Source organism: Dermacentor andersoni, chromosome 6 (assembly GCF_023375885.2).
Source record: "Dermacentor andersoni chromosome 6, qqDerAnde1_hic_scaffold, whole genome shotgun sequence".
Taxonomy (NCBI): domain Eukaryota; kingdom Metazoa; phylum Arthropoda; class Arachnida; order Ixodida; family Ixodidae; genus Dermacentor; species Dermacentor andersoni.
Genome location: NC_092819.1, coordinates 29,150,437 through 29,177,500, shown reverse-complemented (window position 1 = coordinate 29,177,500; position 27,064 = coordinate 29,150,437). Strand labels below are relative to the sequence as shown.

Genomic DNA, 27,064 nt, shown 5'->3' with positions numbered 1-27,064 from the left:
GAGACTGCTTTGATTTTTGCAGGGCACTTCCTTCCAGCTCTCCAGAACGACGTGATGAGCGATATGTCAAACATTTCGGTATCGTTTGCCAAGAATCAGTTGACTATCAGCTGTGCAAAAACAAAATCCGTTGTATTTCACTCTCGCAGGAAACATATTGATACTGCAATTCTTAACCTATCATTAAACAATATTCTCATTCAACAAGTCCCTTCTTTCAAATACTTAGGAGTCATTTTTGATGAGAACTTACACTGGCATGAGCAAGTACAGAATGTATGCGCAAAGCTAGACTATGGATGCTATACTCTATTAAAAGCTCGCCAATATTTTTTACAAGCTATAGTTCATACACTGTACTTTTCACTATGTCACTGTCACATCAATTACTGCCTAGATTCATGGGGTGTCACGTACACTGGTTATTTAAACTTCTAGAACGACTCCAAAAGCGAATGTTGAGAATCATAAGCCACTATCAAGCTATACGTAAGGTTTTTTAATCGCAATGCGTTCTTTCAGTTCCGATGTTGTGCGACTGCAAGATTGCTGTTTCAATCAATAATATAACTAATAGAAACTCGCCTCTTCCTGCTGATCTTTTTTCCATTCCTATACGCAATACGCGCCATGCTTCAAACGGTAACTTTAACATGCCCATATGTCGTAACGTTTATGGCGAAAGATTAATCGAATTTAATGGAACTAAAATTGGGAACATGATCCTCCTAGACATAAAAGCTGCTCGTAATTTTGGCCTAGCATGTAAGTCATTTTTTCTGTCTATGCAAGACCTGTGAACTTGCGTGTCTGTTGACAGACATGGCTGATATTTACTTTTTTGTATTTTTTTATTTATTTAGATGTATTTTTTTTTGCGTGCTTCTTTATCCTCTAGCTGACCTGTGCATATTTGTTGTATATTGCACTGGTCAGGCCACTAGCCATTTTAGGCTATCTGTCCAAATATTCTTTGTACATATATTTTCTGATGTTCTTGAAAATAAAGTTTGTTTCAGCTTCAGTTTCAGTTTGGGTTGCTCTATTTGCCGGGTAAACCTCTCCCAAATTCATTTTTTCCCTTTTTTGCTGCTCTTAAGTGCTGACCGAATCGAACTAGGCTTAGAAAACCAGTGTACCGCTCCATGATACTTCCCTTATTAAAAGAACGAGTCATAACTAAATTATTTGCTGCTGTATAAAATACGCTTTGCATTAATTTACCCTAATGTGCCTCATGCACTATGGAGAATAAAAGTAAAACATCCTTGTGTTCTCTAATTAGAGTAGCGAGAGGGTCCTCTGAAAAAATATCGTTGTTGGGGGTTTTAAGGGGCGGTAATTTTGCACCATGGTACAACTTGTGTTTATGTTCGTGCGGTATCTCTCAATGAATGATCTATTATATGCCCCGCTTCTACATTTGGCCACCGTCGTGGCAGGGTTCATAGACATAATGGCACACGGAACTGCATAGCCCAATGTGAATTTTCAAGGAAAAACCCAAAAGCTTTTTTACTCAACTCTGTTACCTTACGTGGTCTCATTTATTTGCTATAATGTAATGCATTGCAGTCTGGGTGGATTCATACGTATGTATGTATGTATGTATGTATGTATGTATGTATGTATGTATGTATGTACGTATGTATGTATATATATATATATATATATATATATATATATATATATATATATATGTATGTATGTATATACATATATATATATATATATATATATATATATATATATATATATATATATATATATATATATATATATATATATATATATATATATATATATATATATGAGACTGGGCAGCTTCGCGACAGATTTAGGCGAACCGAGTGGATTTTTGGTAGTTATAACCATATGAAGCAAACAGTCAATGAAGCCAGCGAAACATCAGGAAACTTAACTGCTTTGTTTGAATGAAATATATTGACATTGAAAAATGGAAATGAAGTTGGACGAAAAGGCAACTTGCCACAGGTGGGAACGGCACCCACATCGCCCGCATTACGGGTAAGTCGCTTGGCTTTCCTGAGCTGTACTAGGCGCAGTGATCGAGGTCGCAGAAGTCCACCCTACAGCAAGTTCTGTTCTCCGGCCAATAGATTCCTATAATCATGGGAGGCTCCGTTCGGTGTCTCTTGCATAGTGTTTCTCAGCCAGCATCGATGTCATTCAACGCCGCCGCACCGTAGCAGTGAATCTTTTTCTTGGGCAGCTGTGAGCCCACACGAACAAACATCCACAATCGTTCGTCCATGTCACGTTTACAGGAAAAGAACGTCCTGGCTACCGTGGCTTCGCGAGTCTGCGATGGGCGAAGGCCAGAGGAGCGCCGCTATGTTTCCCGAGATGCACCAGTGTATATGACCGCTTGTGACTCACTCAACAATGAGCACTTCGTTGCGCGTGTATGCGTTCGTATACTGTGAGCATCCTTCCTGTTTCTCGTATTTCACTACCTTTTGTCCCTTTTCTCGTGCAGGGTAGACAACCGGGTTCAGCCTGCTTAAGCCCTCGGCCTTTCCTCCATACTACTTCTCTCTCTTCGCGCATGCAACTCGAGGCAACTGCTGGTTTCTCCTGGTTTACGTGGCGCGGGTTGAATTCCAAGTTACCGTGCCCCCTCTTTGGAAGCAGCTTCTGTATTCCCTGCATTTGTGTATAATTTCTCCGGCAAATTCTAAAGTGGGCTGTCTCTCTACAACCCTTTCCACGCTATGCAACCCCGTTCTCGTCTCTTAGTTCTCCCTCTGGACGCCCTTAAAGCCTTCAAGCTCCTCTTCAACACCTCGTTCTCCTTTCTCGCTTCGTCCCCGGTACGTGACCTGCCCGGCCGTTTTCAAGCCACATCTTTCTCAATGTAATTTCGCTTTTTTCATATGTTCGTGCATTGTTTTCTGCAAGTTCAGCACCCCCTTCTTTCAATGAGAGTAGTGCGCTGTATTTGTGTGTAGACTGTTCTTTCTTTTTTTGCCCGTCGCACAACTGGGACACTTCTCTAGCCTGTCGTTGTCTCACCTCTGCAATGCTGCGTTCTCTCGGTCCTGGCGTAGAAACGTGTGGCAATCGGCTTCGTCGCGTAGCATTCCTCTTCCTAGCCATGAAAAATGCTTGCCGTTCGTATCCTTTGGCGGCGTTATACTCAGCACGTTCTGAGGTCACGTTTTGCAGCCGTTGCTAGACCGGCTCCTTGCGGCACCAGCCGAGACCTCCCCCCCTGTGCCCCCCTCTTCCTCATAACATTTTCTTTCTTTCCTTTTATAATTCTTGTAGCATGCGCGCTCGCGCCTCTGTCGAGATGCGACGCCCGAGTACTTTGTTTGCCTCCCACACGCCTTATCAGCGCTCTCGCAGGAAACCTCGTTCGGAAGGCACGTACTCTTTTTTTTGCTGCAGCTGCGGACAAACTCGTAACGGTAATGAAGGCAATTCAGACGCAGGTAAGCGATGTAGGTCCTTTTGCACTAACAGCAACAACTACAAAAAAAAAAACGTATTGCCTTGACGAACACTGCTTAGAACTTGTACCTAGGTGCCGTGGAGATTACGATCGCTGACTAGGTAGAACGATCTTGGGATTCGTCTCTGTAGAAAGAGGACTGTCTTCAGTCTACTGCGACAACAGCTGTTAAGTGAAATATAATATCCGGAAGCACGCTGTTTCCAACCTTTTCTGTCGAACCCCAGCTGATTACACCTATTTAAGGTAACATCGCCCACGTTTATTGGCGCCTGTCCCAGACATCATCAGCATGTTTTCTTTTTTTTTTCTTGGCAAGAGAAGTAGACCGGCTCTCTACTGTCTCCATCCACATTTGGATTCGGTCCTGGTGTCCACGACGTGAGAGTAATTGTCGGTGTGTCTCCTCATTTATATTTTTGTTGCGGTCGTTGTTTCAGCCGTGTCGTACTCGGTGTCATTCCTGTCCTTGTAGCCATGCCTTTGAAGTAGAATTCGAGTAGAGCTTCCCTCGGAAGGTTAGAAGGACCTCTGCATTTTCCCTTTTACTTCGGCATAGGTACGACGGCATCGGAACGTTAAGAACAATGCCAAAATATGAGAAACACTCTTGCAGCAACACTCGCCGTAGTAATACTATAACTTTGATCAGATGATGCCGAAAGGTTCACTCGTTATTATTACGATTAAATTGTTTGAGACGTCGATTTACAGCGCAGTGTGTATTCTTGACCACATTTCTAGCCAAAACTGGGCTTCCTTAGAAGAGCCAGCGTTTACAGCTGGCTTTTACGCTCTCTTAAGAAACGAACATGTTACAAGCGATCATAGAACTTTGACCCAACAAACACCTCCTCGAAAATGGTTCTAGGAGGTGTTGACATAACCCTCACACACACGCTTGCGAAGATACCTATATAAACCAAGGAGCCTGTCTGACAGTCTATTTCAAAAATGGTCTCACGAATAGTGGTATATCTATTACGCCAAAATGTTTCTTGCTGCAATTATTTGCGAGTCTAAAAAGAAACTGTACGCTAACGATAGCAATTGAACATTAAGCCACATATCTGTAGTAGGAAGAAAGCAGGTGTTGACTTTTTTTTTCATAAATTATTCATCTTAAGGAATTCATTATCAGCTGCGTCCCACTCGAGGGATGACCTGTGGCACCAGTAGAATGTATAACGTGTCTGTTGGCGCATTTTATTGACGAGCTATGTCGCTGGGCTTGGAACCACAGCCTGGGCCCGTTCCCTACTTACATTCCCTGCTTACAGATTGCACTCACCGTCTGCGTCAGCCTCACCTTCGTGGAGTCTAATCAGCTACAGTGTATATGCAATGAAAGACCGACATCTTAGTTGCTCTCATGGGAATATCAATGCAATGGTCTGACCCATTGAACGAGCTGCTATTCACCCGTTGGTGCGCATGCATTTCTTACCTTGGTCGTACGATTTGGTCCTATGAGGTCATTGAGCATGCAAATTCACAAATTCACGAATTCATACAAATAGTCGAATTCCCGAGCATACAGCATAATATAAACGCACAAGTAGAAAGAAAGACCTCTTGCTTTAGCGCTAAAATAATATAATAGTATCGAGATTGGTAATCGTGCAATCGCAAGAGCGGCAACAGGGAAATGGTTCGAAGAGAGGCATTTTTGTATAATTTATCTTTTTTCTTAATTACGTAGAAGCAATGTTCGTTTTTGCGGAAAAAGACAACGAGAACATCACTTGTTTTTCGATTTTCTTTTCTGAGGTATACTAAAAGCCAGCTCTTTGCACGTGTCACTTCAGCTTGGCACAAAATGCCTTGGACCATGCAATGCATAACGTTCGCATGCGCTCGAAGACCCAATTTGAAGGCCCTTTAACGAGCGGGCCCGAGTCTGGCCCGGACCCGCAGCTTTAAGCCTGGGCCCGGCCCGGGCCCGCCGGAAGACGCTTCGGGCGGCCCGGGCACGTGCAGTGCTCTAATGTGACTAATGCGCCAGGATCGATGTGCAGCGTATAGCACATACTAAGCATTCGCGTTTGTGGTGGCTACACTCACTTAAAAAGCGTCATTCATTGATGCACCCCGCCCAGTACTGCGATAACAGACGTACTAACCACGCATGTTTCGAAACTCTAGCACAGGTGATAGAGGGGGGGGGGGGGGGGGCGAAGGCAGGGAGGTCAACCACACGAGCATCCGGTTTGCCACCCTACACTGGGAGAAGGGAAAGGGGGAACAGAAAGAGGAATGCGGGATAGAGGGAACACTGCGTGTGCACGCAGCAAACACCCTGAAATCGTCATAAGAATTCGTCCTGATTATTTTTTGTAAGCTTCGCCTCAATAATACCGTACTTGTGGAGAAGCATGCTCTACAGCAAACAGTAAATAACAGCACGTCGAGTGAGTAACTAGGGGACAAAATTCTCGGATAAAACACACCAATGTCTAGACCCTTGTTTGCTATTACGTAATTGAAACGGAGTATGGTGGTGCGGATCTGTTTTATGAAACTATTTTCGTTGTTGATAAATTTGTAAAAACAAATGTGGCATATTAAGTTTCCAAAGTGCGAAGCTGTATATTATTTCCAGGGAAACATATGTTATAAGCGCAATCTTGGCGCGCAGCCACACCTTAACGGCCTACGCACGGCACAAAACTCGTCATCGTAAACACTGTGGTATGTAAGAGCACAATTAGCTAATATAGAAGCACCGTGCGTTGTCGCTGGCGTTCTATTTTTCCTTGACCTCCGGAAACGGTAAAGGTGTGCAGGCTTATAATGTTTTGATATCTTCATCTGTTAGTGTTAGGAAATGCCTGTCCGTAGCTGGCAAAGCTGGCTGCTTTAATATTGCCGCAGCCTACATCATGCGCATGTTGTGTTAAGAAATTCATTGCATCATCATGTAGGTTTCTTTTTATTTAGGTTTGAAGCAACCTATACTAATGAAGTAGCAGGTCATTCCTTTGCTGCAAGTAACAAAATCACTAATTGAAATCGTAACTTCCCTTTTAAGTAAACGGGCGGATACGTTGCTATATAGAAATATCCCATATTCATACGTCAGCAGTAGGCGGTCAGTTGCAGTATCTGCCAATTTCTTGTGCCCAGCTTTCCTATATTATTCATTTATACCTACTCGCAATAGCTAACTAAGCCTTTGCCGTAATGCTTCTCCGTGAATGTGTCTCGCAGAAAGTCGCCGCTGGGGGCTCTTCTGCCAACATACTTTTTTCAATATTTGCAGGTCAAAATATAATGCGGTTATTTTTATCTCGGTAAAAACACTCCTGCTTGTTACAGCTCAGTTGGCGTATTTGGATATATATATACAAAGGAAACAAGGCTATGTCACTGCACTAGGTTAACCTCTGCTGGTGTGCCTTGTTTAAAGGTAGCGCACGTTTTAGCAGCAAGAACACTGAGCCGCAATACAAACAGGCAGCCGGGTGATAGCAGCGTGTTGTACTGCTCCTAATGAGATTACCCTCCGTTCTGTTTTCTCTCTCAGCCCTTAGTGCAATGTTTGCCTCATCACTGCTGTCCCCGTCTCCAATTGACTTTGCGCTAAACTATAAAAGACAAATATGAATCGTTTTATGCTTTCCTGGCTGTGTTCTCTCTCTTTCTTTTTTACTCTCTTCCGGAATCCTTATCAGTCAGCGAACATCACCCTGTCCTTTGGTCGCTACATGGCAAAGCAAACAGTGGCTTCGTGGTTACAGAGAAAACCGAAACAAACTTATTCTCTTATATTTTTTTCTCATTGTTCGCGATAAAGGAATGTCAAACTTTCTGAGCTGCTTCCGGTCAGTTGGTACGGCTTGTTTGATGTAGTTGGCTCTCAGCAGGCTTTTCTATCCTGTACGTATTTGTACGTGCCTTGTTAGCAACCAGCAGAGAACAGCCATGTTGTGTTCTGGGAGCACCGCTGTAAGCTTTTCTTCGCAGGGTGGTTCACGGGCGACATTGCGCTACAGAAACGAGGAAAAGGTTCCTAATGAAAGGGAGCGAATTCTTTCGGGAACTGATCATTTCCCCAGCTGCATTGCAGGAAATTGCTAAGGAGACTCACCTCACATCGGCTTGTCTTGTTGCCTTGCTCGGATCGCTCATCGCTCGGCGGGGAATACTGTGAAGGTAATGAGGGGCACTAATTTAGCCTCCACAAACACCAATGGTCTTTTCCGCAGCTTAGTATTTGTTTATATTTTTCGATACCTGGTTCATTAGGGCACTTTCTTTTTCTCCTTGTTTCGTTCAATCAAGTCTGTTCGTTCATTTGTTTTTTGTCAGTTTGCGGTGTCACCAAATAAAGATTGATAGCTGTAAAATCGAAAGCTCGCTTCTGAAAAACCTTGCCTTGGTGTCCCACAGTAATGAGTTTAACGAAGTTTTAAGCGTTTCTAAGTGTTGTGGGAAGTCTGGCTGTGAAATACAAAGTTTAACGCTGGGCAGAGGAGGTCTAATAGAGGCTGCGCGTGCTGCAACGCATGAGGAAAGGCCTGTTGGCATCTTAAAGTAAGTTAGCGCAGCTTGGAGAAGCGCAAGCCGGAGAAGCGCAAGCACGCACGCTCAGCCTACGGCCAATGCCTGTAGGCGCCCGGTTTGATCGCTGGTTGCGAGCCAAACTGCCGCTTTATGAGCGCTGACCTCCCGCTGACGGCGGTTGCGTGTGGCGGGGTGACTATCGCGTCTTCCCGTCTTCCCGCCTTCTCGGAAGCGCACGTGGGAAGGAATGGGGAGCAAACAGGTGAGCACAGAGGCAGGCAGGTCAGGCGACGCCGTGCTAACTTCCGGCCCGCACCTGCCCTCTCGCCTTTTCGGTGACCGATCTCCTCGCGCTTGGCCTCTAGGCTTCTCCTTTCGCGCCGCTCGGCGAACGGAAGGCAACCGGCTCGTGGCGTGCCCGTCGATGCGAGCGTCCGGGCGTCGGGGCGTGGTTGCCGTGAACGACAATTACGGGGCGGAATAACAGCGGGCAGCCGGTGGCTGCGGAACAATCGAGAAGCCGTCATCCCTCCAAAACTTTGCCTCGTTTCCTTTTTTTGCCCGGGCGTTGTGTTTCATCTTCTCTTCGTAGATCTGCTTCCTAGCCATAAGCGCTCTTTCTCTATCCCATTGTCCTGTCTTTTTTGCCCCGCATGAGTGGCTATTCCTCCCCTCATAGGGAAAGTGGGAAGAACGAAAGCGTCGGCAGTCCTCTCAAGAGCGCTCAAGCATCGACGGCTTTTAAAGTTTGTGTGCATTGGCAGGCCACGTTTCATTCCTATGTCTTGTATCCAGCAGCTGCTTCCTTATTGCAGTCTCATTACCGTGTAACAATGGTGTCTGTTTATTATACTATTGACAGCCAGCCAAAGATCAAGCTTCCAAGAGCATCGCAGTACACTGAAGGCAAGCGAAACGGGTCTGAACATTCATGTAGGAACTCAGGGACTTACTCAGGAAATCGGGAACTTACTTTCTTTTTTGTGGTCGTTGAATAATAGAATTCTTGCAACTTCTTAAACCCTGATGTGTTAGCGATCCATGCAGTCCATATAGCAAAACACTTTCAGCTCTCTCTCTCTCTTTGTCTCGCGCCATCTACTATTCTTATCTTTGATGGACAAGCAACGCCTTCTCTTCCTAGGTTCATTTCCAAACAGCTGAAATCTCTTGCGCAAAGTACGAAGCCCAGTGTTCGGCGCTGATGATTCCTGTATAGCCATTTGGGCAAGCACAAGCCAAGTTACGACGGGACCGCTAGCGCGGGATAAAGATATTCTCCCCACGTGACTTATAGCTTCTGGCACACTTTGTCTGAATGGCGCGGTGGAGTCCTTCACTGTGGCGCGGAGTGAGTCCTTTATTTTCTTTTGTCGTCACACGGGCATCAGAACGTTCTCGATACTTTTTTTTGTTCGGGCTCGTTTTATTTCTCGGAACACGTCATCTCGGCGAGCACGACCTGTTTATTTGATTTCTCTGAGCAGGTCATCTAGGTGGGCGTGGCTTATGACCACTGTACTTCTCTTTTCGGAGTAGGACGCTGTATGTATGGATCGACTCAGCCTTCAAGGAGCGAAGGGACAAATTTGGCAATTATTTCTTCACACGTCCAACTTTTATTACTGTATGTGGAATTGCTGTCCAATTGTGGCTAATATAGTGCTAGTCCTTAAGCTAGCTCGAAGAAAAGTTCAAGAAAGGCGAGTTTCTTGGTGGAATGACAGCTGCTGTTATCGATTTCTAGCCTGCCGAAATTGAATGGGTTAGGCTAATCGATTTTCACTTGAATATTAAATGCGAAGCATTTCTTCGCGAACATTTGCCGTTTTGACAGTATCTATCTATGTATCTAGCCGTCCACAGCTTGGTGCTTTCGTGGTCGTTTCGTTAACTTGGTAGATACCAAAATTGCCATAGTATGACAAGCGTGTATCAGCAACATAAATGACAGGTCTTGACATGAATATCATGACCTTTCATGTAGGTCATGAAACATAGCCGTGTCATGTAAGTCATAAAACAACCATTTCGGTCTGGTGTTCTCATGGCCCTTACGTTAACTTAGTAGGCTCCCCGCACACTGCTTTGCATAACATCTATTCCGCAAGGGCGTGAGATTTGTCGGATTTTCTTTTCTTTTGCTTTCTTCAAGTTTGTTCTTACTTGGTGTGTAATGTTATTCGTTTATCTTCCTGACTTTTTTGCTCAAAGTCCGCGTTGCCCAGTTACCTCATTCAACAACTGAATTCGTTACAAAATCAGTGTCTGTGAATAGGCCTCGTGTGAATATTTCAATATTTTGCAGCGTCAGTGCTCGTGTTCTTGTAAACATGAGCTCACTTCAGATAACGCCGCATGGCTCTATTGTAGCTTGCCTTGGGAACAGGAAGGAGGAAGGAAAGAAAGCAAGAGGAGAAAGGCAGAGAGGTTAACCAGGTTGAGGGTCCGGTTGGCTACTCTGCACAGAGGGATAAGGTAAGGGGCAGAAAAGATAAGAAAACAAGAGAAGATTAAAAAATTTAAATCTTTAAGAAGCACACTTGCGCTTTTAAAGCAGTTCATGCTGATGTCGGCTGGGACCAGGGGCCAAAAATTCTGCCTTCCGTAAGGGGATGGTTGTCAATCCTGTCGGGCCTGGTGCTGAGGACCTGTCTTTGTGCACTGAAACGACGACAATCACACAGAAGGTGCGCTATCGTCTCTTTGCAGGCGCAAACTTCACAATCTGGACTTGTGGTCATTCCGATCAGGTAAGAGTACGCATTTGTAAAAGCTACGTCAAGTCACAGGCGACAGATGAGCATTACCTCCCGACGTGGTAAGCCATGTGGAAGGCAGAGCTTCAGATGGGGATACAGGGAACAAAGGCGCTGGTTTTTAAAGTGTGCCGAATTCCATTAGGCCAAGGCAAGCTCGCGAGCAAGCGCACGGAGCTTTGCCGCTGCGTCTGTTCTTGACAGCTGGATAGCAACGCAATCAGCACTGGTATGTGAAGATTGAGCGGCTGTGCCTGCCTGCTCGTTTCCAAGGATGCCACAATGACTTGGTAACCATTGAAATACGATGTCATATCCTGTCTCAACTACCCGATGGCAAATTTCCCGTGTGTCCACGACAAGTCGCTTTGGGGAGTCCACAGCGTAATGTAGAGAGCAAACCCTGGATGGCGGCCATGGAATCATAGAAGATGGACCATTTCTGGGGCTTTCCTTATCGATCAATCGAACTGCTGCACACAGAGCTGCAACTTAGACAGCCGTCGTTGACGACAAGTGCGATGTTCTGAATTTTGTCAGTGTAGATTTTGCTGGGACAAATATATGGCAGCTGCTGAAATGGAGTGCATGACCGACCAATCGGTGTAAACATGTAAGCGGTCACTATAGACCCCACGTAATAGCAATAATGCTGCCTGCTTCAATACTGCTGACGGCATTTGTGCCTTCTTCTTGATGCCTGGAATGATAAGGCATACTCTATAGGTGAATGCAGAGACCACAGTGGCAGCGAAGTCCATGCTGCTAGCTTGGGACATAATTCGATGGTAGCGATGCTCCGTGAGTAGTCGCGAGGCAGCTGGAACTCGTATGCAGCCGAGTTGTTGGCAGGCAAGCAAGGTTGTGAAATGGTTCCCTTGCGACATGTCGAATGAGCACTCATAGAGCGTCGACTGGAATGTAGTTTGTTATAGGGTGGTCACGCGGTATCGTGATTGTGGCTGCTTTGGATACACACTTAGGGAAGCTGGGGCAGGTCCGTAGAATTTAGGCTCTGGAATGCGCGAAGGTTCCTTTTACTGGTGCTTCCCAGCACGGACAGGCTCTATTGCACGGACAGGATCGATTGCACAGATGCGCCCTAAAACTTTCCGGCGACAAATTTGAATACATGGGCTATTGCAGTCAACCTCTTTTTGATATATGAAATATGTGGTTTCCAAGACAAATCACGGTCGATGGTGATTCCAAGAAAACGGTGCTTTGTTTCGTAAGCAGTTACTTGTCCATTTACGCGTACAACATATGGAGTCATTGTGTTGCGTGTAAATGCGACTAATCACCACTTTTCTGAGGAGAGTTCTAGGCCTTTCGTATGCAGATAACAAGACGTTTGTGTGACCGCCTTCTGCAGCCTTGCTCGTATCTGCGGACTTGTCACTCCGGACGCCCAGATGTAGATATCATCTGCATAGATGAATATCTGGACCGTCCTTCCCATTTTTTTAACACTGCCCAACAGTGGTATACGTTAAAGAGCGTGGAACACTCCGCCTTGCGGCAGACTTTTGCTGGTTAAATGGTGAAATGTAATGCCATCCTCTGTAAGCACGAACAAGGATCTGTCCTCCAAATAGCTGTGAATCCAGCGCAGTGCATGGCCATCAATGCCCACATCGGTCAAAGCATCGAGGATTGTTTGGTCTGTTACATTATCATATGCGCCTTTGACATCAAGAGACATTGCCACCGTTGGTCGTTTCATGCTCTTTTGATGTTGAATGGATGTCACGAAATCAAGCACGTTATCGATGGATGATCGACCACGCCGGAAGCCTGCCATTGCATTCGGAAATACCTCATTATGCTCTAAGTACCATTCAAGGCGTGTCAACACCATCCTTTCCAATAGTTTCCCAACGCAACTGGCAAGAGCGATGGTGTGGTACGATGCCAAGTCTAATGGAGATTTAGAACTGTTAAATAAAGGTACTAGGTGGCCGACCTTCCACTCGCAATGGATCAATCCTTCGCGCAGGGATTAGTTGTATCTCTTCAAGAGTTAAAGAGTTCAAACGGGCTTTTTGGCCAAGGTTTACAAATGGCTTGTATATGATCCCATCGGGCCTAGGCGATGATGACTTCCTACAAGTCGCCAGCTCAGCTTCTAGCTCCTCCATAGAGCACATGAGATCCATGTGGGAGTCCTATGATGCCGAAACGTCGCGTGATGTTGATACAGGCAGTGACGGCAAGCCAGGAGTTCTTGCGCAGAAGTCCTGAGCAACGTCGATCTCACGTCGTCCTCGATGCAGGGAACGAGGTTTAAAAGGGTGTCGCTGTTGCGGAGACGATTGTAGGTCACGCGGAGTTTTCCATATATGGGACAGAAGCTTACGAGGATCGAAATACTCGCAAAAGGATTTCCACTTTTGATAATGCAACGTATCGATGCGGCGCTGTATTTTCTTTTGGATCGTGAATACGTTTGGTGCACATATATCATCTTTCTGCTCGTCGGCGGATCGCTCGAAGCCTTTACGATTCCCCTTCGTATTCTGTATACTTTGGAGAAGGCCTAAACGTGACCATAGTCTCTTGCAGGGCATTTCCAATATGATTCTCAAGGAATGACGGGTGACCTTCTTGACGTTCGTCTTCCGTAAGCGACCTGAACTTCGTCCAGTTTGTTCTACGGAGGGCAGTAGGTAGAGAGAAACTTGGCCACTGCCTGGTCTTCAAATTGGTAGCAACGTGATCACTTCCATGGGTTTCTATGTCTGAGAAGTACTTTACACTGTTTCGAAGACACCGAGAGACCCCAGTCCAAACAGGTGCTTTAGGTCGGTCTCGGTAAATACGTTGGGCTGCCGTCATTGAGACAACAAAGCTCTTGGTCCTAGGCAAATGCTACTAGTTTTCTTTCCGTGAAGTTTCAAACTCCCCTCAGAGCGGGTGGTGTGCATTAAAATGTCCAGTGTCCAGTGTCCCAGGCAAATGCTACTAGTTTTCTTTCCGTGGAGTTTCAAACTCCCCTCAGAGCGGGTGGTGTGCATTAAAATGTCCAGTGAGAATCCAAGGGCCAGGTGTTGTGGATAACAAAGCACCCAGTCGTTGCGCGTCAAAACGACTGGTTGAACAAATATACGCAGCCACAAGCGTGAATGGAAGTTTCTTTGTTCTCACGGTTAAACACACGTATTGTTTGTCGTCGTGGGGCAAAACTGAATGTAGCACGTAAGGGAGTTCACATTGAGCATAAACGACGACCTTGCTGAGGACACTACACGTTGTGGATGAAAAAGCTTCATATTCCGACAGCCAGATTGTTGTTTGAAGGTTTGGTTCGCAGAACTTTGTGTACAGGCCTCGCACATTGAATTGTGCTGTTTGCAATTTCTCCTGTCTACCAACGAATAACTGGCGGAATGATCAGCGGTGTAATATAGAGAACGAGCCAAGAAAGGAAGTTGTCTCGTGCTTGAGTAAAACCTCTTTGTATGCTTCGTATATTCATAGGCTGTCGTTTCTCCTGAAGTAGCAATACAACTTTGCCGTTTGTGGCTCAGTAAGGGAGACTGGAAAGTGCGTATGCTAATGAGCTGCCTGCGCTTTCTCCTTCAAACGATATTCTTATGTGTGTCTTTTTTATTCCTTTCTCCTAACGCAGCTAACCAACCAGCAAATTATTGAATAGCCTGTTTTTCTTTTTATATATAGCTGTTTGGTCTACTCGCTCTCTCTTCACTACGTTAGTGACCCACGAGATGTTTCCTGGAATGCCAAAAAACCTAGGTTTTATTCTTTGCTATACATTCAATGATGGTGGAATTTGGTTCCGTTGCTCACCGCGTTCAGAGTCAAGTCTGCAACAAGCCTAGATTTCTCATGGGCTCACTGGTCTGATGCGGATGCGTCGCTGCGTAACTAAGCAATCATTCCTTCAGTATGTGAGCCTCCATCCAGATGCACGAATAACAATGCAAAGACTGTGTAACACCTGCGATAGCATTCAAAATGGAGGCCTATTTAGTGCGCGCAGGACTTTTACGCCCAGCGAGTTCACCCGAAACCATTTACCTTAAAATAATACTTGTAATACTTGGTCTCTTTTATTGCATCATTTCAATAGAAAGGAAAAAAAAAGGAATAGTGCGTTTGTGCAGTGGCGAGGATAGGCACTAGATGTGGCGTAAGCACTTCATGGCGACATCGTAGCTTCTAGTAGCTCCGTTGTTGATTGATTGATTGATTGATTGATTGATTGATTGATTGATTGATTGATTGATTGATTGATTGATTGATTGATTGATTGATTGATTGATTGATTGATTGATTGATTGATTGATTGATTGATTGATTGATTGATTGATTGATTGATCACCTTAGGGTAGAACGTAGAGAAATGGGGCACCGGAGGTAATTTCTACCTCAATCTCTCCACAGCAACAAATTTATGAAACAAAAGAAGTCTAAAGTAAAATTGTGCTTTTGTGGGCGAAAAAGCAGTGACTTATTTACCTGACGTGCTCAATAATAATATAACCTAATACATTACTATAAATACTTATACAATAACTCGATAATACCTGACGTGCCGACGTTTTATGCAGCAAAACAGTCTGGTATTTTATTTCGTTGTTACATGCAATGGTTACAGCGCCGTGCCCGAAACAGCTACATGAAAATTTGTCACTTACGCACCACAGTTGTTGTGAACTATGTTGTGCACGGTGCAGCGGCACCTTGTGCAAAAGTGCACTGACCTTGTTGCTAGAAGGGGTCGAAAACTGGATTAAAGTTTGTTTTATTACGAGTGCTTATAAACTTTCCATAGAGAACAGTTTGTGCCGATCGAATAACAAGTTCCTTATCAATACGCTGTAACTTCATAGGACTTCTACGGGAAGCATTGGAAGCAAAGCGCCCTAACAGCACAGGACAAACACGGTTTTTCGTTCAATAAGGGGCTTATCTGTTTCCGGCTTTTCTATAGAACACTTAGACATTAGTGTTACAACCGAGATAGCTTGTTTCGCATCTGGCGTCGTCCACAACATAAATGGGAAAGTTGGCATCAACGAGTAAGCAGCGTGGAGCTGCTGTCACGTAGTTTCATGCTGTTGGCAGCGAGGACTTACGGAGTCGCCATCTGTCGGAAGCGCCTCACTTGCGTAGTGTGAGCGATAACGCACCGTTCCGTGAGCTTTAGGCAGAAATATGTGAGCATTTGACCGCACACAAGCTGGATTGTTGCGTGGATGCTTTCAGAGCTGTATAGAAATAATTTCGTTATAACTAGGGGCTTCGACGCCTACGGCGACTTTTATCGTTTCTTCTAAATTCTTCGGCATTTAAATATCAATATTTTTCAAGTTGCATCGCACTGCATGTTTATCGGTCTTCTCAGCGAGCAAGTTGCCATTGCTTTCTTTTTCTCTTAATCAAGTAAATTCATTGTTTGGTGCTAACACAGACATGAGCGTATGCCATGCCTTTTTTTTTAACCTGCTTTTTGCCATTCCTTTTCCATTCCAGTGAACTTGCCAGTGTCTAGCATCAACAAGTTCATAGACCAGAGCTTCATGACATTAGCCGTGCAGCGCGCGTGGTCAAGCGTCTCAGTGTGCAGTTTCTGCTACTCAGTAATCGCAGCCCCGGCACCGTAGCAGAAATCTTCCTCGCGGAAGTGCTTGCTCCACGCCCGAGTTGTAGCCAATGACTGCTTACTGGCTCTAAGTTTTGCCATCCAAGCTTCGTGCAGCTTCTAGTCCTGTGGGTACGTGTGAAGGCTCACACCGGGCTCCGCTACGTACGTCCGGCACTGCGGCACCGAGCAGTAGCCTGCCATGTTGGATGCCTTCAAAGGCAGCCACTACCTATTATAGTGTTTTCAAGTGTTGTCAAGCAGACACCCAAAGCGGCAAAACGTCCCCACTTAATCAGAACTGCAGTGCAGGGTGGAATTTAAAATTTCAATTTCAGCTTGCTCCGGCGCTTCCGAAGCAGCCGACGCGGCCGCTGTGTCCACGTGATCCTTCATACCGCGTCACGCCGACGGTAGCGCCAGCTTTTACAGCGGTGGAGCTCACCCCCAATACTGAAAGCACGCATCGAAGTACGAAGCTTGAATGCTCCCGCATCAGTCGTTCTACTAACTTTCGAGTGGCCGTTCAACCCGTTTCCTTCCGAGTAAATTCCGCACGTTTTCTTTGTCGCTTTATGCTACTTTCGGATTTGTGTTCACTTTGCATTTCACGAAACTTCCTCCACCTTGCTAATTTCTAGAGAACTCTTTCGTTTGTTCCTTGCATAGTATCCCGTTGTCGGCTCATCCACCTACTATTTAATATGGCTCATCGCTGAGAGCTCTATGCACAGTTCCACGTGACCAAGTCATCTTTTTTTTATTTGAAATCTCGAGCAGCAATTGCAACAGGACACTCTGGTTGTTAAATATATCAGCCGGTTTTCTCCTGCTTTTACAGTTTAAAATCAGCGCTCGTTCTTTCCCATTCTTCCTTTGCGTCCCGTCCCGCCTTGCCGCGCACTTTGTACCGCTGCTCCCAACGGCCATTTCGTAACACCGCAGTGCGGAAGCAGGAAGCAGCAAGGCCGGCAGCAACAGCATCTGGTGTATGGTTATTTGAGCAGAGGCTTAACGGGGATCCAAAATCTTCAGCAGAGGGGCAGAAAAGAGCAAAGGCCGTGGAACCAGCGCACCGGAACACGTTCTATCCGATCAGCTATCCGCGCCTTTGTTCAAGTCGACGCGTGTTACGGCCCAGCGAACCGCGAAGGACTAAAACCCGTCAGCGAGTGTAAGCCTAGCGGAACTGGTGAGTCGTTAAAGCGATTTTCCAGTGGCCCTCCTACGGCTCTCCCTTATCCGACGGCAAGCACGGGGAAAAAAAAAGGAACTGCGTGATTGAGACAAGCTGTCGTTTCCAAGCTTCTCGCTTCTTACGGGATTCTGTCGCGATGTGTCTGTCCGCAGCGCAACTTTCGGCTTCGACGGCGCCAAAAATTGCTCTTTCAGTTAAGCAGAGCCGATGTAAGCGAAACAGCGCTACTGCCGAAGGACAAACCTTGTTGTGCCTGCCCTTTTTTTTTTTCTTCATTGTGACTCTCTTGAGCTTCGCTTCTCGAGCTCTTTATCGTAGTCAGCACTTCTTTTTTTTTTTTCGGAACCAATTGGAGAAGGCGACAATTTATCACTTGATCGCAGGGCCTCTGCTGCTTGCGAAATCTGCAGTGCCGGCTCGCCACTTGCACAGCCGATTGGATGGGTGACAAAGCCTGGACGCATGCTTGATGATTCGCCAAGTTAAACAAACAAAAGAAAAAAACAGCGTAAAAATGAAGTCGTTGCTCCGTGGCAAAAAAATTAATTACGAAATGGCCGCCGAGTAACTTGTCTCAGAGCAGCGTCAACGCCACGTGACGTTCTTGAAGTTGAAAGAAGTTCAAATGTGTGGCTTCTCGGAACACTTTCATTCGTGATAGGATGTTAGTGTTTGCATGGTAAAGGATACAGCGAAAAAACAAATAAAGAAAGGAAGAAAACATGGATGACAGGACGACAGAAGAGCAGACACGCACAGCTGCCATTTATTGTATTTCGCGCGCGGTACCCTTTACCCCGAATGCCCACCAGCTCGCCCATCAATAATTTTGTCATAGAGTTTGCAATGGTTCGTGACGCCTCTTGTCTGAGTTCTCTGATGCGTCACGTCTGCCCGTGAGGCAAGCTATGAAAAGTGAAATGGCAGAAGAGGGTGCTATGCCTAGTGTTTGCAGTGATTCGCATAATCTGGTCTGAAGCCCCTGTGTGAAACTTGTGTCTCATATCCTCCAGTGAGTTACAAATAAAAAAAAAGATAACGGAATCAGTTACAAGTGACGTGCACCATAATCTAGGAGGCAACAGCCACCATTTGCACAGCGCATGCTGGATGGCGCCGCAATTAGGCGTCGTAGCAAACACAGTACGCTTTACCGAGACTCTAAGCATGCGCGCTCTCCTAACACAAAGTCACCAAGATACACCTGAAGCACCGATTGATGAGCAATAGCGCTCGTACAACTTTTCCTGCAAAGTCTTCTTCCTCGCACTTCTATGCGGAGAAAGCTTTCTGTTCACTCACATGCGTGCATATATACGTACATACGTACCGGGTAGTGTTCATTGAGTACATGCATAAGTATACAGCGTGCGAGCATAAGTACTGCGCGTGTGTGCATACGTACAAGCAGATAGCGCAATAAACGTAAAGACAGGATGCACGTACAAGATTCACGAGCCAACTACTGCGGACATTCCAGTCCAGATCGATCATGCGACAAGGATCGCTCGATATAGCGGCACCACGCCGACTGGAACGAGCCTGAACTCTCATTTCCGACCTCCTGCTTTCTTTGCTTCACTTTTTTTTGTGGCGGCATCTTTTCTTTTATGCGCCGTCTTTGCTGCGTTGTTTGCTTGCGACGGCGTCAATGATCTGAGCGATGGTGTCTGGCGTCCCGCCTGCTTGCGCCATCCACTCAATGACCCTCGACGCGGAATGCCCTGGTCTGCGCCCGCATCACGCCCGCATGCACCGCTGAGCAGGCGCGCGCTCAAACTCGATGGCTGAGAGAAAAAAAAAGCGAGTAAAGCAGGCGTATATCGACCCAATTGAGTTGTGTAAGCAGCCCGCACAGCAACAACTATAAACAAAAGATAAAACTTGGCCCTTACCGCTTGTTGTCACTCGATATCTTCTATGCCGCGCCGTGTGGAAAAAGTATTTTTATCCCGCGGGTGGAAAAAATGCATCACATTTTATGCCAGTACAATTCTAATGTGATTATGCCACTTCCGTCTTTATATACTCTTCCCGAGGGCCTTCAAGATGCGTGTTTGCCTCCACATTTACAACTTGTGAGCACTTCTAAAGCAGATAATTTAATTCGCTATCACCACGTGCTGTACAAACTGTTGCTGCCACTTCTCTGCGTCTTTGTAGTGCGCTGTAGTGTAACACACAACAAGCTGTAGAACACAACAAGCTGTAGTGAAAACACAGGGAAGGCGGCAGATGGAAATTCAAGACGATGAGCAAAACGAGAACAAGGCAAAAGCGGGAGCCAACGTTTTGTCAAGTGGATCCTCGGCACAGTAGTCGCCTTGAAGAAGACAAGTCCACTTGTCGAAACCTTGGCTCCCGCTTTTACCTTGCTCTCCTTTTGCTGAACAAGCTGTAGTGTGACACGTTAATTAACCTGGACAAACTACAGTTGTGGACACGTAAACTTGGTTTAAGGACGAATGCTGTAACGGTTGCGCTTTCGGGAAGACTCTAGAACTACTTATGAAAGAAGGTAACGAGGGAGTGCTCGTACTGACAGGATCCCGTACAATTTCATTGCGCGTGACTCCCGCGAAAGCTCGCCTCGAAATGTTCTGTTGTGACCACTGGTATGCGACCACAGTAGAGCTAAAATTACCTGACACCATCCTAGGTACGGGGTAGATGTGCTAGCACTTATGTGATATTAATGATAGGTGCAAAACAACAAATGTAGAATTTTTTCTAACTTTCTGTACATTTCACTGGCATATGATTCACTCGAGTAGCAAAAGTCTCGAAGGAGCTTCGTCCACTCTGATGACTTCAGGCAGCGTACTGCATAAAGAGCTCAGCGACGATTTTACAGTGAAGCTGTATATGGCTAGCCGATTCGTCCGTCCGTCTGTCGCCTGTACGCCGAAAACTACTCCGGCGCAAACTCATGCGCATGCGCGAGAAAGAGAGAGAGAGGCGCGCGATTGGCTGCGCCAGTAGTGACGTCGTTGCTCTCTGTCGCAGCGAAGCGCGCATAGCAGTTTCTCTCCGGCTCTGAAATGAGTAGGCCACGCGTCATACATCCTCCTGCAGAGCAGGCACCTTTCGGCCAGCAACGCTGTGAGCAGAACCGGGAACGAGTTCGTCTACGCCGTGCCGATACTGCAGCCCTGGCACGAGAACTGGCTCGTGCAGCCGAGTGCAAGCAGCAACTGCGTAAAGAGAATCCGGCAGCTTACCAAGCAATCGTTTAATGAAACGTCTCTATTTACCCAGTGATAAGCACCGGGGCCGCACGTTTCCGCTTCGCTGGTTAACCATCTGTACGGAGTGCTTGGGAGGTGATATTTTAAATCACAATTCACCAATTTCGCACGGCACGCAGATTCGACTCGGAACGTATGCAAGCGCTCAGCCAAATGAATTCCTGGTGAACCGCTCCTCGAGCTACCGGTTACCGGTGCACACGTCTTCTCTTTGTTTACGTCATTTTTTTGCTTCTTTTTATTTTAACTCAACTTCTCCCCGATCACATCTCCTCATTCGGCTTTACAAAAGATCGCCTCTCCTTATCTCTGTGTGCCCATGACCGGTACTTTCTTTTGACTCCTACGCCTTGCTTATGACATTAAGCTTCGTTCCAGGCCGCTAGTTGTGGGTCTTTGGTAACCAGCAGTAAATGAGCGATATCGGAACAATGCGCGCGCTTAGTTTCTTTTTCTTATTGGCTATAGTGTGTTGTTGACGAAGAACGCCCACTTGCAGCGCATCGCCAACTTTCTCCTACACCATCCGCGGATACGGAAACGAATATACAAGTGTAGCATTCAAAGCAATGGCACTGAATGTACAAGCATAAATGACGAACTCGTCTCCGCTTCGTGACACTTCTCGCTGACGCGGAGAGAAGAAGGCTTGTCGTGGAAGTTTTCCTTCGCCTCTTCTTTTTTTTAATTTCCTCTTTGCATCTCTATCTTCATTCGTCTATCTAGCACTCTGTCTAGCTTACCACTCCATCACGGCGCTAACCTAGCTGCGACGCTTCGCTTATCGCACTCGCTAATGTAGACGACGTTCGCCATCGCGCAACTCGTGATGACGCAAGCCCCCCAAGTCGTTGCTTTCTCTTTCTTATCTCCCTTACGTGGTTCTCCTCTCTGCAAAAAGAGTCGTTATCCGGCTCTGCTCATCGCTTATCTCCTTTATTTTTTTTTTACTTTAATGATATTTGTCCCATCTCCTGGTAGCTTTTTTTTTCATTATTAGCTCCTCTCCTTGAAATAGTCGTTAAGTCCACTCAGCAGAAAGTCAGGAAAGCATATATTTTGCTATGAATGTCTTCCTGCAATTAAAAAAAAGGTTGTGAAGGAAGAACTAGTTGCATCAAGGCGCTACCACGTCTTCATGAGAAGTCGTCGTCATGTTTTTTTTTTTTTTTTTCAGGTCATACGGCTTAAGGTTAAGCAGGGATAAGCTGAAGGAAGCAGTTTATAAGAGGCTCAAGATTCGCTCGTCCTAATCCGAGTGTTGAGCCTTCTGGACGTTTATCTTCATTTACCGATATTTTACTTGCGACCCGCCTTATATTTAAGTTGTCACCGGGGGTGTGCTATATGTTCTTGCCGTAAGCTGAAAAGTGCTAATCCCGCACAGCTGTACCTTGGGAGGCAATAAATTTGTCCACTCATTCGACTTACTTTTCGAGCCGCTTCTTTCGCGAAGCTGCTGCAATTGTGTACTCTTGGAGAGGAGTAATCCAGATCAAGTATTCCTTGGATGTCTCGAAGATTTTCGAAAAGAGTTAAAACCTTCTGCCCCCTTCGCTTTTGAATTTTGTTAGGCCATCAGAAATGAGGACGACCACCGATTAGCTCCGCGACTTTTGTGGAGACATCTGACTACACATGTGTGTGTGGGGGGGAGGGGGGGGGGGGCTCTCCCGCGCAGCTGCTGCTGACTCTCACGTTTTGCATTTCGCGCTTCGTGATGTGGACAAAAATGAAGTCGTTACTTTTTTGCTGTTGTTGAAAAGCACGAACTGGAACCGGCTGCTCACAACCAGCTACTTAAACAGTTCAAGGCCACTGTTTGCGTAATAGCTAACGCCAGCTCGCTAATATTTCTACGAGACTGCGCTGCGTCCTGAAATGTGCCAACTCAGCATAGCGTCCAGGCACTTCTTTCCTTAGAGAACGCGAAGGAAGCGCTAAACTTACATCTTACGTAATTTTCGCGAAAAAAAAACCCTAAGCTTGGTTGATTACCGTATGGCAGTCTGCAATACCCTTTCGCCAGAAGAATCTTCTCCAGATTACCTTTCACAATAAATTATTCAAATGCGAGGTTGCGTTTCATAATCAATAAATATTGCGTATGCGGTGACTCGTACTCGACGCACACCTTCGGTTTCTTTATTTTTTTTTTGTAAGCTTTGTCAGATCCACAAACCCCACATCTGCCACTGCTGCAAATGCAGAAACGGAAAAATAATTTGTCCCTACTGCTGTATAACCGCTGATCTGAAGATTGGCGCCACCACAGGCATTGTCCGCTGCATCCTCGCCGGAAGGCTGACCATTGCATGTATTAGGGCACTTATATATTCAGCAACACATTTATTTTTGTAGTTGCTTTTATGCAATGGAACGCTGTAAATACCTCGCAACTTCCGTTGTTCTTTTTTTGTTTGTTTGTTTGTTTTTTGCATCTGCAAGTTATTATCATTCTTTTTTTTAGACAACACAGGTTGTCCCAATATAGCAATTTTCAACAGGACCTCTCCACGTATGAACGATCATCATACTAATTATTGTATATCTATTGCAAGAATTGAAATATTAATTTTAATTTATAACTGGAACGCGCATGGTGTTGAGCAATGAAGCATGCGTCAACAGTTGGTAGATTGTTTATTTTTCAATGCGAGTAACCGGGAACTAGAATTGTGTTGCAGGCGTCGTGTGTTGAGACTTTAGACGCATGTTTGAAAATTGCAGGCCTCGAACAGTGTCTCAGTAAAGAAACAGCTCGTCTAACAATTTCCCTTTTCATTCTTCTTGTGAAATTAACCGGATATATTTAACAACCACAACGCCACATCGGCAGACCGTAAATGTCAACGAAAGGAGAATGCGAGTCTATAGTAGCACGAAAACATTCACAGGTGCTTAGTTGATGTTTGATATTTTGTTAATTTCTGGCAGAACGATATTCACTCTTGTGCAGAAACATTGCAACGAATAGCTTCGCTAACCCATGCAGTGGCAAGGATATTTCTTGTAGCGATAAAATTGCTTGTACGTATACCTATAAAAATTCCTGTTATGTCTAGGAATAAAAATTAAGAAGAAGGTAGCAAATTTCTCAACTTGTGTTCTTTTCGTCACGCAGATTGAGTGAGGACCCGGGCTGTGTTCCGGCCTTGACTTGGCGCAGTACAGCCTTGGACGCTACGCGGTGCGGCGATCGTCTTGATGCGGCACTGGAACCTGCGTAAGGTGAGCGGCGAAATTCGCTCACCTGCCTTCATGAACTCTTCAAAACTCAACATTTACATTATTTCGTTGTTATGTTAGTACCATGGAATAATCATTACGTCGAAAAGTTACATCACACAGTGTGGGTAAAGTGATCGAGAGGTGGATCCCTGCACTTCTGGAGTGGTGCATGAAATGTCAAAATGTCTGCCCAAACGCCATGGCAGGCTTTGAGGGTGGCCACTTATAACTAGAACGGTGGTAAGCTGTGCAAGTTGGTATGGTTGCATTGTGGAAAGACTTGTAATGCAGCAGAGGGTGCTAAGAATCTCTGGATCCGGACAGGCCGCCAATGGAAACTGACCCTCGCGAGGTGGAACACCCGGACTCTCTTAAGTGAAGCTAGCTTAGCAGGACTCTTTGAGGAACTATTATGCGCTGTTTGAGATATAATTGGCTTTAGTGAGGTTAAAATAACTGGCGAAACTTATACAGTGCTGACTAACGGCCATGTCTACTGCTACAGAAGATTCCCAGATAAGCAGCAATACGGGACAGGGTTCCTAATCCGTAAGGCCGTAGCGGGCAACGTTGAAGAATTTTACAGAAATAATGCGGGGGTAGCAGTGGTCGTAATAAAACTTAATAAAATGTATAGAATAAAGGTAGTACAAGCCTATGTTCCAACCTCCAGTCATGATGATGAGGAAATAGATCAGTTTTATGAAGATCTTGGATTTGCGATGAGAAAAGCGCAAACTCAGTAGACGGGTATTAATGAGTGACTTGAATGCAAAAGTGGAAAAAGAGCAGAATGGTGAACAAGCAATTGGCAACTACGGCGTAAATTCTAGGAACACTCTAGGAGAGATGTTCGTAGAATTCGCGGAGAGGAATAAGTTGCGAATAATGAACAATTTCTTCAGGAAACGTAAGAACATAACGTGGACCTGAAAAAGCCCTAATGGTGAAACAAGAAATGAAATTGATCTCATACTTTCTGCCGATCCCAGTCTAGTGCAGGATGTACAAGTGTTAGGTAGGTTAAAGTGCAGTGATCATAGGCTAGTCAGGTCTAAAATCTACCTCAATATGAAGAAAGAAAGTTCAAAATTATTTAAGAAGAAACAGACCAACCTAGACGCAGCAAGGCTAAAAGCAGACCAATTTAGGCTGGTACTTGCAAAGACATATTCAGCCTTAGAACAGAGGGATCAAGATGACATAGAGGCAATGACCGAAACTGTAACTAGACTGGCTTCAGAAGCAGCAGTCTAAGTAGTATGTAAGGCAACAAGGTAACGAGTAGGTAAGATCTCCTAAGTAATGAAACTACTCATAAAGAAACGATACAGAATGAAAGTGTCGAACTCAAGAGATCAGATAGAATTCGCGGAACTGTCAAAAGTGATCAGCAAGGAGAAAAAAAAAGGATATTCGAAATTTTAACGTGAGAAAGACTGAAGAAGCAGTAAAAGATAGACGCAGCATGAAACCAGTCAGAAGGAAACTTGGCATAGGACAAACCAAGATGTACGCACTGAAAGATAACCAGGGTAATATCATCTGCAATCTCGAAGATATAGTAAAAGCAGTGGGAGAATTCTATACTGACCTCTACATTACCCAGAGCAGCCACGATACCCTTATTCGAAGCCGTAATGAGCAGGTTACAGAGGCTCCTTCTAGAAATAGCGATTAAGTTAGAACGGCCTTGCAAGACATGAAACGGGAAAAGCGGCAGGAGAAGATGCAATAACAGTCGATTTAATCAAACCTGGAGGAGACATCATGCTTCAAAAGCTTGCGACCCTTTATAGGAAATGTCCCACGGCTTCAAGGGTCCCAGAGAACTGCAAATATGCCAACATTATACTAATCCACAAAAAGAGAGACGTTAAAGAATTGAACAATTATAGGCCCATAAGCCTACTTCCAATATTGTATAAAATATTCACCAAGATAATCTCCAATAGAATAAGGGCAACACTGGACTGGACAAAGGAACAGGCAGGTTTCAGAAAGGGATACTCTACAATGGGTCGGATGCATGTCATCAATCAGGTAATAGGGAAATCCACAGAGTACAATCGGCCTCTCTATGTGGCTTTCATAGATTACAAAAGGGCATTTGATTCAGTAGAGATAACAGCACTCATAGAGGCCTAACGTATTCAAGGAGTACTGGACGCTTACGTAAATATCTTGGAAAGTATCTACAGAGATTCCACAGCTACCTTAATTCTCCACAAGAAAAGTAGGAAGATACCTATAAAGAAAGGGGTCAGACAAGGAGACACAATCTCTCCTATGCTATTCACTGCTTGCTTGGAAGAAGCATTCAAGCCATTAAACTGGGAAGGTTTGGGAGTAAGGGTGGATGGCGAATGTCTTAGCAACCTTAGGTTTGTAGATGACATTGTTCTATTCAGCAACACTGCAGACGAGTTACAACAAATGATTGGGGACCTTGACAAAGAGAGTGTAAGAGTGGGGTTGAAGATTAATATGGCAGAAGACAAAGATAATGATCAAAAGCCTGGCAAGGGAACAAGAGTTCAGGATGGCCAATCAGCCTTCGAAGTCTGTAAAGGAGTACGTTTTCCTAGGTCAGTTACTCACAAGGGACCCCCATCATGAGAAGAAAACTTACGGAAGAATAAAAATGGGTTGGAGCGCATACGGCAGACATTGTCAGATCCTGACTGGAAGCTTACCATTATCACCTAAACGAAAGGTGTACAATCAGTGAATTCTACCCTTGCTAACATATGGAGCAGAAACTTGGAGACTGACAAAACCGCGCAAGGAGCGATGGAACGCAGAATGTTAGGCCTAACGTTAAGAGACAGGAAGAGAGCGGTGTGGATCAGAGAGCAAACGGGGATAGCCGATATTATAATTGACATTAAGAGAAAAAATGTAGCTGGGCAGGTCATGTAATACGTAGGTTAGATAACTGGTTGTGCATTAGGGCTACAAAATGGATGCCATGAGAAGGGAAGCACAGTCAAGGACGGTAGAAGACTAGGTGGGGTGATGAAATAAGGAAATTCG

General features: G+C 45.3%; 1 protein-coding gene across 1 annotated transcript in view; it reads left to right on the top strand.

Moving 5' to 3' along the window:
• LOC126521455 (metabotropic glutamate receptor-like) overlaps window positions 1-27,064 on the top strand; it is a 285,492-nt gene that overhangs the window by 99,849 nt on the left and 158,579 nt on the right. Inside the window, exon 2 of the mRNA XM_050170157.3 lies at window positions 23,922-24,028. The gene's annotated coding sequence lies outside the window, so the exon portion shown is untranslated. The remainder of the gene's footprint in view (window positions 1-23,921; window positions 24,029-27,064) is intronic.